The sequence below is a fragment of the Pituophis catenifer genome, unplaced genomic scaffold, assembly GCF_029215685.1.
Source record: "Pituophis catenifer annectens isolate HBS135680 unplaced genomic scaffold, rPitCat1.0.hap2 SCAF_1, whole genome shotgun sequence".
NCBI lineage: Eukaryota > Metazoa > Chordata > Lepidosauria > Squamata > Colubridae > Pituophis > Pituophis catenifer.
In genome coordinates this window covers 238,167,525-238,184,517 of record NW_027256881.1, presented here as the reverse complement: position 1 = coordinate 238,184,517, position 16,993 = coordinate 238,167,525, and positions in this window count along the sequence as shown.

Genomic DNA, 16,993 nt, shown 5'->3' with positions numbered 1-16,993 from the left:
GCTCCATGTCATCTTAGCCTCCAGAGAAATGTGGCAAGTAATGCATACATAGCTTTCTGGGGCCAGGTAATACTGCAGCCTTCTTCGGATTTATACTTCCAGAAGGAAATCTGTGGCCCTTGAAATGTTGCTGGACCACCACCAACAATCCAGAATGACTGGAGTCAGATTGCAAGGACAATAGGAGGAGGATCTATTGGTCTACGTCAGTGGATCTCAACCTTTTCTTCACCACAGACATACCACCTCCCCTTTAAATAACTTTTATGGCCACAGATCATGGCCATAAAATTGTATGCGCGCAATCCCATTCTGAACTGGTAGTAAAGGTAAGTAGAACCCACCCCTGCATCACACTACTCTTTAGTGTAATCTTAATGTACATACAGTACCTCCCCTAAAACCAATACGAGCAACGAAAACAATACAGTGAAGCTTTATTTTTAATAAGGCATAAAAAAAAGCAAAGCACATGTCTCCTCTATCACCATACTCCTCACTAGAAATTAGTACAGGTAGTCTTCAACTTACAATAGTTCATTTAGGGTCTGTTCAAAGTTATAACGGCATAAGAAAAAGCGTCTTATGACCATTTTTCACACTTTGACCATTGCAGCATTTCCCCCATGGTCAATATTGATCAATATTTGGATGCTTGACAACTGAGTCATATTTATGTGTCCCGAAGTCTTGTGATCACCTTTTGCAACCTTCTGACAAGCAAAGTCAATGGGGAAGCCAGATTCATTTAACAACTGTGTGACTCAGTTGACAATGGCAGTGATTCACTTAACAACTGTGGCAACAAAGGTCGTAAAATAGGCAAAATTCACTTCACAAATGTCTTATTTAGCAACAGAAATTTTGGGTTCAACTGAGGTCATAAATCAAGGACTACTTGTAATTTGGGAAAGCCGGATTTATTGTAACAATGTACAATTCAGAGATACTTCATACTTCATCTCAGTGGAGAAATCCAAATTTGTTTACTACCAGGTGGGTGGGTGTGGCTTGATGGGCATGGCAGGGAAAGGATACTGCAAAATCCCCATTCCCACCAGAGGTGGGTTTCAGCAGATTCTGACCAGTTCTGGAGGACCGGTAGCGGAAGTTTTGAGTAGTTCGGAGAACCGGTAGTAAAAATTCTAACTGGTCCCACCCCCATCTATTCTCTGCCTCCCAAGTCCCAATTGATTGGGAGGAAATGGGGATTTTGCAGTAACCTTCCCCTGGAGTGGAGTGGGAATGGAGATTTTACAGTATCCTTCCCCTGCCATGCCGACCAAGCCATGCTACACCCATAGAACCAGCAGTAAAAATTTTTGAAACCCACCACTGATTCCAACCCCACCCTGGGGCCAGCCAGAGGTGGTATTTGCCAGTTCTCCGGACTACTCAAAATTTCCACTATCGGTTCTCTGGAACCTATCAGAACCTGCTGGATTTCACCCCTGCTTCATCTGCCCGAATATCCCCAAGGGAGGTAAACTTCAGTTTGGGAAACCTGCCACAAACAAAGATATTCTCCGAAGCTATGTGAGTGAAGAGCACTAATAAATCCGCAGATTCAATAAAGCCAACTTACCCATTTCATTCCACTCCTCTTTCTGTCCATGCTTTTCATGGAGAAATGGGAACAATATTAATGTATTCTAGAACCTTGGTTCTGAGCCACCCCATTTTCCCTTGTCCTGCTATTGAGTTGATTTGATATTCAATGTTTGATCAAATCCAGTCCAATTTCCTTAGTAGCAAAGGTATGGTTTCCTTAGACCTGTAACACTGTTTTCATCCAGGCATTGGGATATTATAATACACTTATAATCTGATAGAAATCATTAGTAAGGGTATATGAAATGATCTAATCTATTTCAAAATTTATAAATAATTTGCTCTCAATTTGCAATTTAATAAATTGGTCCGGTTTCTAAATCTAATCTGCCCAGATTGTCAAATGAATTTGGAAAGAAACATAGTTGTACATGCAGAAAATATTGAAGAATCTTTGAATTGCCCCAAAATCTTTTTAAAAATCATTTATAGAATGTGTTTTTTTAAAAAAATTCCAATATGTAGAAATAAATAGATTTTTAAAAATCAATAGAACTCATCTACTGTTGGAATAAACCACTGAAGTGATGCTGTAGCTGATGCCCATTAACTTGCTGAACACATCTATATCCTTCTAAAACTCTCTCTCTCTCTTTTTTTTTTTTTTTTGTATATACGGTATATTTTATTTTCTACTTCTAAAACTCTTATGTCTTTTTGTTTGTAACCTTCAGTTGGGCAAAATGCTGCATCATAGGGCAACAATTTTTGAAACGACACACCTCAAATGGGCTAACTTAAATTACGCATCCAAAATCTGGGACCCATGACTCCCATTCAATTGAAATTTGTGAAAGTTTGGACGCTTTAGTGCTTCCATGCTGCCATGTTACCATGCTTCTGTGATCAACTGCAGTCATGTGAATGACATTTCCAACACTCCTTGCCAGTTTCCTATAAGAAAAATCAGTGGGAAAGCCAGCAGGAAGTTGGAAGTCACTCCTGCTTCTACTGCCTTTTTGCTCGCCCATAATCCTTTTGTTTCTCTGTAAGGAAATACCTCTGAAACAATGACCCAACAGGTCACAGGTTGTCTAATGTCAAGATAAAGCCTTGGTTCTGATCACAGCAAAAATGTAATCACAGATTTGGAAAATTTATGGCTTTCTAGATTGTAATACCCACTAGCTGCATCCAGCATGGCCAGAAATTATAGTCTATAGAATTATATATAATTTTATAGCATAATACATATAATATATAACTATATAACAATAATATTATTTATAAAGGTGCATATAACTATAGGAACGTGCAGTCCAGCATCAATTGGAAGGCCACGGTTACCCACTGTTTAGAAGCTGTGTATTATATAACATATATAGACACAAAGCTAGAGAATGACTTTCAAAACAAGTAGAGTCCCTCCAAAAACGAGTACGGAAAGACAATTTGCCATATCATAGAAGGAAATTATGAAATATATTCATTATATATTTTATGCTGTATAATGAATGTGACTGAAATTCATTAATAGTTTTGGGAGGGTTAATTGCTACTATTTTTTTTTGTTAAGCCAAATTTCTTGGCTGACCCTGACCAACATTTACTTGTAGACTACAGTAAGCCAAAATACATTTCGCTGCAGTTTATTCCCGTGAACATCATGCGGGGAGGGGGAGAAGAGAAATCTCAAATCTAGCAAACAAGCAAACAATTAGAATTGCACACTAATTCCAAAATACTTAGCTTATCACCTTTCTATCTTGGTTGAGTACCTTTAAATAGAAAATGGAATGGAATGGAATGGAATGGAATGGAATGGAATAGAATAGAATAGAATAGAATAGAATAGAATAGAATAGAATAGAATAGAATAGAATAGAATAGAATAGAATAGAATATTCCTTACTAGCCAAGTGTGATTGGACATGCAAGGAGTGTATAAATTCTCCAGTGTACATACAAGCAGCAAAGTGATATCATAAATCATAAAATACAATCATAAATCATAAGATATAACCAACAAAGTGATAAGATACCAATAGGAGCAAATAATAGGAGTGATGAGAAGAATAATAGTAATACAGTGCTATTACATGATTAGATATCTTTAGCCATAAGACAATGCTGGTGCAGTTAAGTGTTTAGCAGGGAAATGGCATGGGGGAAAAACTGTCTCTGTGTCTAGTTGTTTGGCATGCAATGCCCTATAGTGGCTTCCTATAAACTAGATTTTCCATTAATACAAAGTAAAACATTGGCATTTATTTTATGTTTGTACAAAACACATTCCACTGATTCAGTGAAATATCTTGAAGAAGTTATCTTGGTATTTGCTGTGTGACCTGATCCAATAAAAAGTTACTAAAAATTCTCACAGATTTTCCAGGAAAACTCTTGTATGTAAATTTACACAGGGCTCGGGAGAATACTCAGGATATGGTAAAAAACGTGATGATGGTGACAATGGTACAATTGACGCTTCATCTGCTTTTATATGTATTGCATAGCCCATCTCGATATTTTTCACAATATCTTGAGATTCGTCCGACAGTCATGATCAACCAAGGTAAAAAGCAGATTACTGTAGCAGAAATCTGCATAATTGACATTTGATCTTTCATCATACAAATCTAATTAAGTAATATTTTAATTTCTATTGAAAGCTATTCTACTGAAATACTCATGAATAAGAATATCTCCATATTTTATATAGTTTTATTTTCTGTGAACAATTTGACCCTTGTTAATAATTTTAAAACGCTTGTAAAGAAGGAAAATGTGTTAAATTCCTGGGTTGAAATCACTGCTGTAATTCAAATTAATGTTGTTCTGAAGTCTATTTTCTCAGTTACCGCTATATTACATCAAAATTTATTCTGCAGAAATGCAATGAATTATTAATCGCATCTCCTAAATTGGTTCCAGAATAGATTGCTGGTGGGGAAAAATTTGCATGAGTTTTGGTGTGAAAGAAAGAAAGAAAATGGCACACAATCAGTGCATCTTTGAAAATCCAAAGCGTGAGGTTGGAAAACTATAATGCTTCAAGCCATCACATGAATGTTGACTTAGAATAGATTAATATCAATTAATGGTAAATAAATTATTTGGAAAGCCTTACAGACTAAATGAGAGCAAATTTTTTTTAAGCGCTTTAATTCTAAATGTACAAAAGCAGTACATTTGGTCACGGCCATAATTCATTCCATAACTTTGGTCACAAACCGATTTGGTGGTGACCCGAACCTAATTTTGGAAATTTGGCGCTCACAAAAAAAAAAGGCGCGAAAGGGGAAATCGGCCGCGAAAAAAGTACCCCCAGCCACCCAATGTCTAATTCTGTTTTATATTTAAAAAAACTCCAAGCAAATTAAAAATCCTATTTTTTTTCCTACCAAGGGACCTATTTCTTGAAGGAAATTTTTATTGGGCAGATCTGAAATTCAATTAAATCACAATTTTCAAATGAACAGGTTTGTTTTAGGATTTAAAATATACTGATATCTGGCGTAATCATGTGTCTGAATCACAACCCAACTCTATATTATTATGATTATGATTAAATGCCCTGTTGAACCTTATATCCCAGTCTAAGTAAGGGTTTTTAGCAACAGGGGGACCTAATCAACCAGCTTGCCTTTATTTCTTCAGTTATAACGGTGTCTTGACATCAGTCCAAAATTTGACACGGCACATAATCAAAATATATATTTTTAAATCAGATAGAAAACAACCTGGCTTGCTTGTTTTCATTGTTTTTCTAATGAATTAAGTATGTAGAAGCAATTGTAAAGCTAAGACGGAAGAAGGTGCAAATAAGACAAATGTCATTGACTTGTTTGGTAAAGGAAGTTTCTATGAGATTGTCAAGCCTGCTGCTACTTAACTGTACCAGGGCACTTACAAAACTGTATGGGAAATTGAATTTTTACAATGTTTAAATCATCCTTTATGTTTGTTCCAATTGCATAAATGTCAAGGATTTTATGAGCATGGACGACTGATGTTTGTATTCTTGAAGGCCATTCATTCTTCAAACAGAAACCTAGGAGATGACAATATAATTATTTGCACACAATCAGTCTCTCATTTAAATGAGTTAAGTTAGCAGAAGATTTACACATGCCAGTATTGGATTTCATTAGAGTCTATAACAGACAACAAAGAATTTGCTTTTTCCAATGAGATGTGCTCCTTTTCTGCTCTAAAGCAACTAGGTCATCAGGCAAGTGTATGAAGACATGGCTTGAAAAAGTTTTTGATGCTGCCTGCCGTAACACATACAGTTGTTGCTGCCACAAGGCATTGGCATATTGACAGTGTAACAGAGAATTCTTGGGGCAGCGCTTAACTCTGCTGGGCCTCAAGCCATGTGGTGTTTTTTCTGTCATTTCTGTTCCTTTGTTTGGTGATCCTTTTGTGGGTTTTTTTAATTGTTTCTTGTTTTTAAATGTTTTTAACTATATGTAAAAACCGCCACAAATCATTGGGAATCGGGCAGCTTTTATTTATTTATTTATTTATTTATTTATTTATTTATTTATTTATTTATTTATTTATTTATTTATTTGATTTTCTTAGGGAATTGAAAGGGACAAATCTCCCATTTCTGTAGAGTATGGCAACAACAGACTCTTTTGATGACATGAGAACTATTAATGATCCGTTGATAGTAACCGCCAAGTTTGTCTTAACTTGGAAATATTTTGTATTTGGTTAAGATCTTTGGCAACTCTATGGCACTAAGTACCTCATCTACATCCCATGGAATGTCTACAGAAGTGTGCATTTTAGTAAAGCGGTATTTAATAATTTAATTATTAAAAATGAATGTATATTTATTTCTTGTCATACCCTAAAGTGAATAAAATCCATTATTCACATAAATCCCTCCACTCAGAATCATTTTGTAGGGGAGATGGGCAGCATAAAAAATTCCATAAACAAACAAACAAATAAAATTTTAACAGGTCACAGTGATACAAAGTTTGAGTATTCTTTGAGTAAATATCTCAGTCTACTAAGGTTAGCTCCATTGATTTCTTTCATTCACCACTTGCTAATATGAATTTTATTTCTCATATAAAACTAGATTTTTGATCAGTGAGCAAACTTAGCATAATACTGAATCTTCACAGCCCTTAAGCACTTCTGTGCTGATGTTTGGTCTTGAACTATAAATAAATTTAATTTTAAAAAATTCCATGCTGATGGCAATTGTTATCCTGCAACATATGGTCTGGATTAATTACTTCAGTTCTCATTTCAAAAGCTTATTCCAATAGATATAGTCACATTTAGATTAAATTGTAATATTTACCTGTCTTGTGTTCCAAAAAACAGTTGCAACCAGAAGGTGACACTTGACCCAATATGGCCTTAACTATGACTATAATTGTTTGCAAACTGCTCCTAACATGATAAATTCTTAGCATTAGAGTATTCTACTGCTCTGAGAATCTCGTTTCACTGGATCAGCCAGATCAGATCAACCACATGGCACCATTTCTGGGAACATTTCTCACAGCCCCTCCTAGCTGGAATTTTCTATTCAAGTTTAGAATGGTATTTTTCAACCTTGGAGATTTTAAAATGAGTGGATGTCAACTCGCAGAATTCCCCAGCCCGAGTATAGCTGACTGGGAGCTGAAGTTTGCCCATTTTAAAGTTGCCAAGGTTGAGAAACACTGGTTCAGAAGAGTGAAATTTCCACAGAACATACTAGAATTGCAAAACTTCTGGTCTAACCTTGAGCTGGTAATGAAAGGCAGAACTTTACCAATCAAGCGACTTATAAATATAAGATAGAAAACCTGAAAGGAATATGTATCAATTGTTATGCAAAATAATACTTTGATAGCTTGAAAGCGTAAATTACTTTCACGGTAGCTCCATGAACAAGATTCAAACCCACAAATAATCATTAAAATACTTCTCGATATCTCTTTAGTCTTATCTGAAAAAAACAGAAGATGGTTCAAAGAGAGGATCGCTTTGTTCAGGTGTTCAGAAAAGAGAGGCACTAATATTAAGGGCAGCAGGAATTGGTACCATGAAATCTTGCTATTCAGAATGGACCCTGGACATAATCTATATTAACTTTGCTATAATTGAAGAATATTGATTGTAATGTTTCAAAATGTTGATCGGATTATTATCAGCAAATTATTATGGAAACTTAATAGGATTTGGTGGATTACAGAGCCCCTGTGAAGCATACATGGCCGGCGGGCTGAGGTGATCAGGTGTACTAATAACAATTAACTAAGAAAAACAAATCTGCTACTGTAAAACAAAGTACAACAGGACCAAACTATAAGTGATAATTTTGTACCTGCATAGTAATTACAGAAATAAAAGTTAACATGGGGAAAGAAGCTACATAAGACTGAAACTTTGTGCGTGCGCTACAAGTGTCTGATGGAATTATCCCACCTTCACCCATTATTAGCAGTGGCTGGAGCCAATGGGCAATTTCCTCCATTTTATAAATGGGAAAGGAAAGACATGCTTCCTTTTGATTGAGGAGCAATCAAAGAAGTAAAAAGGGTAAAAAAAATGTCATTTCATCCCCAAATACATCAGATATCAAGATTCTTCATTTGCTAGTTGGTTCACTTTTAAAAGATATGAACTGTACACTACAAGGGCAAAAAGGGTAATAAACTGTGACAATTTCTAATTAGGCCAGTAATGAAAGTAGCAGCAATTTGTAAAATGCAGAGACCTTGCCCATCGCCCTGAGCGAATTAAAGATGGATCGCAGTTCTCCTCATTACAGAATTATATTCCCCCAAAAAAATATATTTTCAAGTAATGTGCTCAGAAGGAAGTAAAAAAAATCTCGTTCTTGTATGAGCTACATAACTTGAGTTTTTAAAGAGCAGCTGAAAGGTGTAACACAAAGCTGCCAAAATCACACCTTTCATTCTGGATTGCTTCCTTTATTTTAGGAGCACAACCGACAACTGGATTCAGATCTTTAAAATCTCTGTTTCCTGTAGGCATCTACAAAAGAAAGTGGGAAAGCATGGCCAATTGCTCTGAATGTATATTTGTAATGTTTCATTAGGCCTCAATAAACTTTAATAGCTCAGTCTAATAAGATGCAGTTCTGCCTTCAAAGGAAGCAAAAAAAAAAAAGCAACAACACCCAAATAAATCACTAACACTTAGTCCAAAGGTCAGTCTAAGAGGAATATGATAATGAAAATCAATGGTCGAAGAGAACTTTATTCAGCCTTTAAGACTGACCTTGTACCAGTTATCAATGCTATTCCAGATACTAGAGCTAGTCCCAAAACAGATTCTTGGAGGTCCTCAAAATCTGCAAAAGAATTCTGTTTATTTCCCCTCTTATTGTCCATAAGTTATTATTTAATTTATTATTTCATTTAGCAATTATTGTCCTTGAGTATTGTCCTTAAGGAATCATTCAGGATGAACATGCCGGGGAAGTAGCTTCTAAAAAAGGCTGCACATAGTGAAATGGCCCTATTGCTACTTATCATTCAGTGCCCATGTTAGAGATGGACAGTATTCTTAAATTCATGCTACACTGCCTAAGCAAAGTCAAATGGTTTCTTCTTCAACATTGTGAATCAATTTTTTTAAAAAAGGAATGCAAAAGGGATGTACAGCATACTGTAGGAAATCTGAGGTCTTTTAGCTCCCATCAAACTGTAACGCCCATCCCTCTCCCATTATCAAGGGGGATTGGAGCTTCTGGGAGTTGTGATTCAGCAACATACGGATAATGTAACTTTTTGCATTGTCAATTGATAGCTGTTAAAGTACAAAAAGCAAAGAGGAGAGATAAACAGAATTCTTACAATGAACACAAATTTTGAAGCCCTCCAATGATCTTATTTGGACCAGTGCTATTACCAGTAAGAGGTAAGCACACATTGACCAAGCTTGTAGAAAATAACTAATACATTGAAATTCTGAAAATTATATCAGATGAAACTACCTATGAGGATCCATCCCAACTGCAAAAAATAAAATGACAACAGTGAAGTGAAGCAAATTGCCCCTATTTGATTGAAATTCCTAATTTCATTCCTATCAGATCTCTCTCCCCCCTCCCCCTCCCTCCCTCTCCCTCTTTCTCCTGAACTATCAGGAAAGTTAAATTTGGAACAGCGCGGTGCAAAAGAGCAAAGATGTCTCTTTGTATTCAGAAAAGGATGATAATGAAATAATTGAGATTCAGTGCTTAGAGCAACTTTTTTTTATTATTATACAGTGTTTTTAGTGTTTTGGAAAAATGATTGCTATGGGAGCGGAGGAGACATGGTGGAAGATTATAAAATTAACTGAATGTTTGATTTTACCATTATTATTTAAGTATCACCTAGCTGGCAGTAGATTCAGGACAAAAGTAAATAGCCCCTAAAGGAATTTACTATCTCCAAAATAATTAAATAGCTCTTAAAGGAGGATTAAGCAAAAATATAGTAATGAATAAACCTAACAGCAGATATTAACAGAGTAGCTGCTAAAGTTGAGCTGGCAGGGATTGGTAATTCCTAGCCAGGAGGAAATTGAGAGTGTAGTGGTAGGAGAGGGGAAGAATCTTTGCTGGAATCATCTGCTTATGCACTTTCCAGCAATTGTTTGTTGGCTATGGCCAACAGATCCTTGTCCAAAACCATTTAGCTTCTTTTATGTTGTTAAGCAGCTCCTTCAGAGGTCCCTGCAATCACTAAATGCTGGAAATGCCATCAGATACCAGGATCGTATTATCATATGTGGTGGACGTGTCCAGAAGCGAGGAACTACTGGATTAAAATTAAAACATGGCTAGAGGAAATGATACAACAACGTATTGATTTAAAATCTGAACTGTTCCTATTGGATATCTTACCAGAGAAATATAGTAAAGGGAATACTTATTTGATTATACATATTGTAACTGCAGCGAGAATTGTATTTGCACAAAACTGGAAAGCAGAGAAAATCCCTTTAGAGGGAAAAGTAAGAAAATATTGGAATGTGCAGAAATGAATAGATTGACATTGGCTATTAAAGAAAAGGAAGAATCTGAGTATTTTAAAGTATGGGGGCAATTATAACATTGGTTAGAGAATATATATATATATATATATAAATTTAGATAATTGATGAATTAATATAAACATAAGAAATTTGGGAAGAATGATGTAACAATCTAAATGAAAAAATAGAGGTATGATAGAAATATAATATGAAAATGATGGAGGAGGGAGTAGAAAACACAAAATATGTACTCAGATGAAACACTGAATGATTAAGGATGCATTGTTTGTTTGTATGTTTGTTTTCAAAAAATAAAAAACTTTTAAAGAGGTCCCTGCAATCTGCAATCAGTGTAATGTGATAAATGGGCTCTATGTCACCCCTCTTTACATATTAACTTTTCAAAGAATGTAGCCTGCTTCTTCTTCCACTTTTCCTAACAGAGACCTTTTCTTCTGGGCTGGGTAAGAGACTTGTCATCTAACGGCTACTCTGTTGCCTTTTCAGTTTCACTTCTGTAGCTATTTGAGGGCCATTGAAGAACTGCAGAAGAAATGAATAAAGAATCTCTTTTCCTATCCCTTTAGGCGTGGGGTTAATCAGGAACCCTTCCATGCAATGTATGCAGGATCGCATTAGATTACTTCTGAACAAAGAGAATGGAGAAGCAGCAGCTCTAGGCTTCATGTTCAAAGGGTTGCTGATGCCAACAATTACAACTTCATCGCAAAAGGCAAGGCCAAAAGGAAGGAGAAGGTTTGAATAATTAATAAACTGACTTTGAACTGATGCCTCATCTAAAGGTCCTTGAGAACACAGAACAAATAATAGAGTCAGAAGGGACCTTGGAAGTCTTCTAGTCCAGCCACCTGCTCAAGCAGGAGACCCTATACCATTTCAGGCAAATGGTTGTCCAGTCTCTTTTTTGAAAGCCTCCAGTGATGGAGCACCTACAACTTCTGAAGGCAAGCTATTTAGAAAAAGCTAAATGGGGGAAAAACCCCAGAAAGTTGGAGAGGAATGAAGATGCAGAAAATAAGCAAGAATGAAGAAGAGGTACCTTTTCTGACCGCCATTAGGGAAAGGGCCATAACGAGCACCTCCGCCAGATCCATTTCTCTTGAGTGTATATTAAAAACAAAGATCTTCAGAGTTGGGCAAAAAAAATAAAAAAATTCCCCCAACAAGCTTTGTATTTCATTCTCCTGACGTTGTAACTAATTTCCATACAACAGCATCCCTCACTCACTTGTGGTTTCACTCATCGAGAAACTGTCAGTATGGTCCTAGACTGGGTAGCAGCTCAAGGAAGCTGAAAAATACAGCAGAAGGAGGCAAGTGCATTCAGAGAGCGGAGGGGGAAACAAAATGAAACTCTTATCAAATGATACCGGCGATCAAGATGCTACAAAGCAAGCATTAAGACTTCCTCCAGGAGAAGCGATGAGATACAGAGGCTTGATAGTTTTATCTTGGATCTTTTTCTCAGAAATGCATGATTTAGCTGCTGCTTTTCCTCTGCAATGAACTTATTCTCTTTTCTTTTCATGGGCTGAATTTTAATGAAGATTGTTGATGTCAATGGTGAAATTATAAAATTCTATTTTTGAACCAGCCGTTTCTGTCTTTTTTGTCTTCAGATTCATAATCTCTTTGGTTTAATGTCCCCTCATTCCCTGCCATAAAACTCAAGAGAAACCATTTGGTTGCTAATTGAAAAAGATGGGTGCTTGAAGCCAAACTGAAATGTCTTTGGGCAATTTCTTGAGATCCTTCAATTCAGCTCAATCTTATCTCCTTAATGATTTCCTTTTTCTGCAATATCATTTCTACTGGACTGCCCATGCACTAGCTTTTAATCTACGGCTCTAAACCAAAGAAATCAGAAAACACAATGTGCGGGTAGAATATCTCACCATATAGTTTTAATTTTAATTTTGGCCTCTAGTCCCAGGAAGCTTTGAATCCCAGGAAGCTTTGAAATGCTGCCCTCCAATGGATTTTTATCAGTACTACAGAAACACATGGGGGAGGACTCAGATGTCAAGTTGACAGGTCCTCTACATGTTCTATCCACTTGTTCCTTAACACACCTGTTCATTGGAGAATGGCCAGTGCAAAGCAGTGGTAAATTATGAAAAATTCTGTTGTCTCTTCGCCGTCCAATGTTTCCTTCTCTAGGGTGCCCCAGTGCCAGATAGCACTCACGCTCCAATATGTGGGAGAATCGGCCTTCCTCCCTCCCAGCTTGTTTTCAGAAGCGCATGGAATGCTATTATAGTATCTGGCTCTGCTGACTGAAAGTGTTCTCTCTGCAAAACCTCCATATGTTTTCAGTGCAGGGACGATAAGGGCAATGGAGAGAAAACACAATGGGCTTGATTGAAAGCAGGGAAGGGTGTAGCAGAGCTCAAAATGAAAGATGCATTGCTGAGTTGCAATGAATGGACCTCAGGAATTTCCAATTGCACTTAATTTATCATTATTGGATGATAACAGATGGGCTTTAGTCTCAGGACAGATGCTGATAATTGGGTCTATTGTTCTTATGCAGTTCTACTTTTTAGATTGCTATTGTCCTATCCAAAGGGAAACTCGTATGGCAAAATATGCAAGTCATATATTACCTACATCCAAAACCACAGCTTTGGACGATGCACATTTCCCATAAATGTTCATGCAGAAGACAAATAAATAAGAACAGTAAGCAGTTACATCAGAAAGTCCTTTCAACTGCCTGGAGTCATTTTGTTAGACAAGTATGTACAGGGACCCACTTTTTTGTTGTGCTAGTGATTTGGATTGTTGTTTCTCATATTTTATTTTATTTTTTTATTGTGGTTTATTGGTCTGTAGAGACTCTCAGTCATTCAGGTCATGGTTGTCCCAAAGGTGCTTTTTCAGGAGGCAGGCAACTAGACTTTCTAGTTTTTTTCTTTTGAAGACGTTTCGCTTCTCATCCAAGAAGGAATATGCAAGGAATAGAAATCCTTCCATTCCCCACTATCCTGTCAGAGCTGAAGAAGCTTCTTGGATGAGAAGCAAAACATCTTCAAAAGAAAAAACAAGAAAGTTCAGTTGCCTCCTAAAAAAGCACCTTTGGGACTATAGTGTTTTTATTGTTTTTAATTCTATTTGAGCCCAGGATTACTAAATGAGACGGGTAGTTATATACATTGGATAAAAAAATAAAAAAAATAAAAAAAAACCCATACCTTCTTCATATATATCCCCACAGCTATTATTTAAAGAAGAAGAATTACTTCAGCCAGATATGTCTAAAAGGCTTCCTTAAAAACAGATTTACATCACCAGATTGGCCTGAAAATCTCAATGTTACCTTCTGGTTTCTTGACATCAATTTTATCTCATTCCTAGGCTGCCCACAGTTGTATGGGATAGTAAAATGAGTGCATATAAATTTAGTAATAAATACTTTTAAAACATGATTTAACTAGTGTAATCATGTTTTAAAAGTATTTAAAGATTTTAAAATAAATCATTTTTTTCTACTTGTTCATCATAGAACCATGATGGAAAAAATAAACATGGTAATTCTGCCTCTTTGCAGTCTGATTTTTGAGGGAGTTCATGTTCATGTTACCGGGCAGTTTTTAATTGGTAGATTCTCATGCCCAAATGATTTCGACACAAAGGCTACATCTTACATAAAAGAAAGATGAGAAGTATGTGACACTAGTTGTGCTTCAGCCAATCCCTGCCTTCAATATAGCCATTCCTCCCAGAGTGTGTTGGTCAGAACTTGCCTCAGTGAAGAATTTTGACTTGCTCAACAATCCAACCACACATTGAGGTAAAGTCCTTGTGGAGAGTCGGTGATTAGCCTTGATAATCACCGACTTCAAGGCAGAGCAAAGGTGGTCTATTTTGAAGTGTGGTTTGTTTCAATCTCAGGAGCTTGTGTTTTTGGTTCATGTGCTAGACATGTACTAAATGAATATTCAGCAAAGCAACCCACCCACTCCTTTTTGCAGTTTAGAAGTGGGGCTCTACTTTGCTTTTTAGTTTTGCTTCAAAAGGACACTTTTGCTCAAGCCTTACAAAAAGCACCATATTTTTTCAAAGATCTCTACTGCCTTGGTGGACAGCACACATTTGATTTTGCCTGTCCCAGGTGACATAAAGTAGAAACAAGATTTCAAACAACAGATAAATAGGCCAGCAGTAATTGAGTTTTGCTAAGTTTTGCTGGTGAGGAAAGGCTCCAAAACCCGAACCTATAATGAAGTGTTTTTCAAACTTGGCAACTTTAAGATATTTGGATTTCAACTCCAGAATTCCTCAGTCAGAATACTGGGCTAAGGAATTCTTTAACTCCATCCATCTGCTATGAAGCTTCTAACTGTGATTTATTAGCTCAGTCAGGACAATTGCCTATTAGGCATTTACACAACTGATTTAATATTTTGCCTACCTGCTTGTCTGCATTCCTTCCTGCTGGTTGCCTGTTTTTGAACTCAAAGATCTGTTGCCTTAGTTATCCAGTCTTGACACTGTGAGTGGAGAAAGTCTCCTTTAGAGAGGAAAAAGACATTTTTGAAATATTTAATAAACTACTGTGGAATGCAAAGAAATGGATCAACTTTTTCTTTGGCCTGTCCCAATCTTTCCCATTCTGTTGACTTCTATATGTGCATTGAACTCGGAACTCTATATACATTACACTTGGAAATTGTCCTCCCAGTGTGACCAATATGTTTGCTGACTGGGAGTTTTGGAAATTATAGTCTGCCATATCTGGGGAGTACAGAATTCAGACTAATGCAGCCTAACACTGGTCCATGTCCAGTGTATCTTGAATCACACTGAAGCAGTTAATTGCTATTGTCTAATCTGTACTGTTTTGTAAACATGCTTGTCTTCTGTCCTCATGAAACAGATGTAGGTACAATATTGGCACGTGGTTGGCTCTAAATTAGCATAGGATGGTTTCCTTGCCAAATTATCCATTATTGGTGCCGCTATCATTAATTTGGTTCTAGGCTATGCAGGTGTATAGATTTTGTACCAATAGGGACACATCCCCAGTTACATACAATCTGTTTTGACAGCATCAAGCTGTTTGGATGTAACTCAGCAGAACGAAGAGCAACCTTTGCCAAGTGATGATTTGGAATCCAGCTTCCATGTCAGATGTTTTCCCCCACCCACTTCATCTTTCTTATTTAAATTAGTTCAGAAAGTGCCTGCCAAGATTAAGATCAGATGTGTGAATAGCAAATGTCTCCTGAACTTCGCTCAAGCTTTGCTTTAGGCCTCTCTTCCTCTTCTTGTTTTAAAGAATTGGTTGTAATTTCAAAGCAACACATCCCAAATGGCTTTTTTTTTTTAGAACTCTACAGGTCTGGGCAGCCTCCTCCTGTTTTAAAACTTTCATCACACAACATTGTTTAAAAGACAATGAGAAATTAAGACTCAGTGCCATCGTTCAATTAGTAGATCACGGGGGAATTAAGAGGGAAAAAGTTGAAATGTGATGACAACCCATCTCAAAAGCTCGGGAGTTACATCAGAAGGAAATGGCACCACAAGGGAAGGGTTAATTTTGGCATTTGGGAATCAATTTGATTATTCTGAAAGATGGACTTACTGTTCAGTGACAAAGATCTAGAAGTCAATTTTGTCAAACTTCAAAACCGCAAAGATCAGCAGGTATGATTGAGTCTGATCTCTGACTCTGATATATTTGCCTCACTTTGGATATAAAAAATAGAACGATTGATTCCCCTGTAAGCAAAACATTTAAAAATCAAATGGTTGATTGTCTGCAGGAAGATAGAGTCAGGGAGAAAGGGTCAATCCACTATCAAGCATCATGCCTGATTTTCCAATCTGTTTGACTCGGAAAGGTCTAATAACGATAGTAGAAAGAAGCAGAGAGAGAAAGCAGCCTATCTAGACAGGTATGTATCTGCAAAGTGGCTAAATGAGCCTTACTGATTATAGCAGAAATTTGCTAGTTGTGAAACCTTATAATTATGTTTACTAGCTCCCACTGTGTGCTGTTCCACAAAATGGAAAACTGTCTGCATCTATATCTTACCCTCTCCCATATGTCCCTCGTTGCTGTAATCTCACAGCTGTCTTACATTACTTCCCCAGGGCTTCATTCCCATCCCCCAAATGTCATTCTTGATTATGTATTAATTACTCATCACCCAAAGTGTGGAGGCGCTGTACTTAATACCCAGCTTGAATGTATACATCTTCTAGTTTGTCATTTAACTGCCTCCAGCAATGGCTACCTTTATAAACCGCCTCATTAAGTTTAATTTAGTCAAATGCCTTTGCCTTGTTTTTAAAAAAAAGTAGAGGAGGGTTAATAAAGAGAACAAGTACTTCAACTGGTCAATGCTTATTTTTTTAAATTATATCCAGAAATTGGAAGAGTGTATTTTAATACTATAAGCTGCCC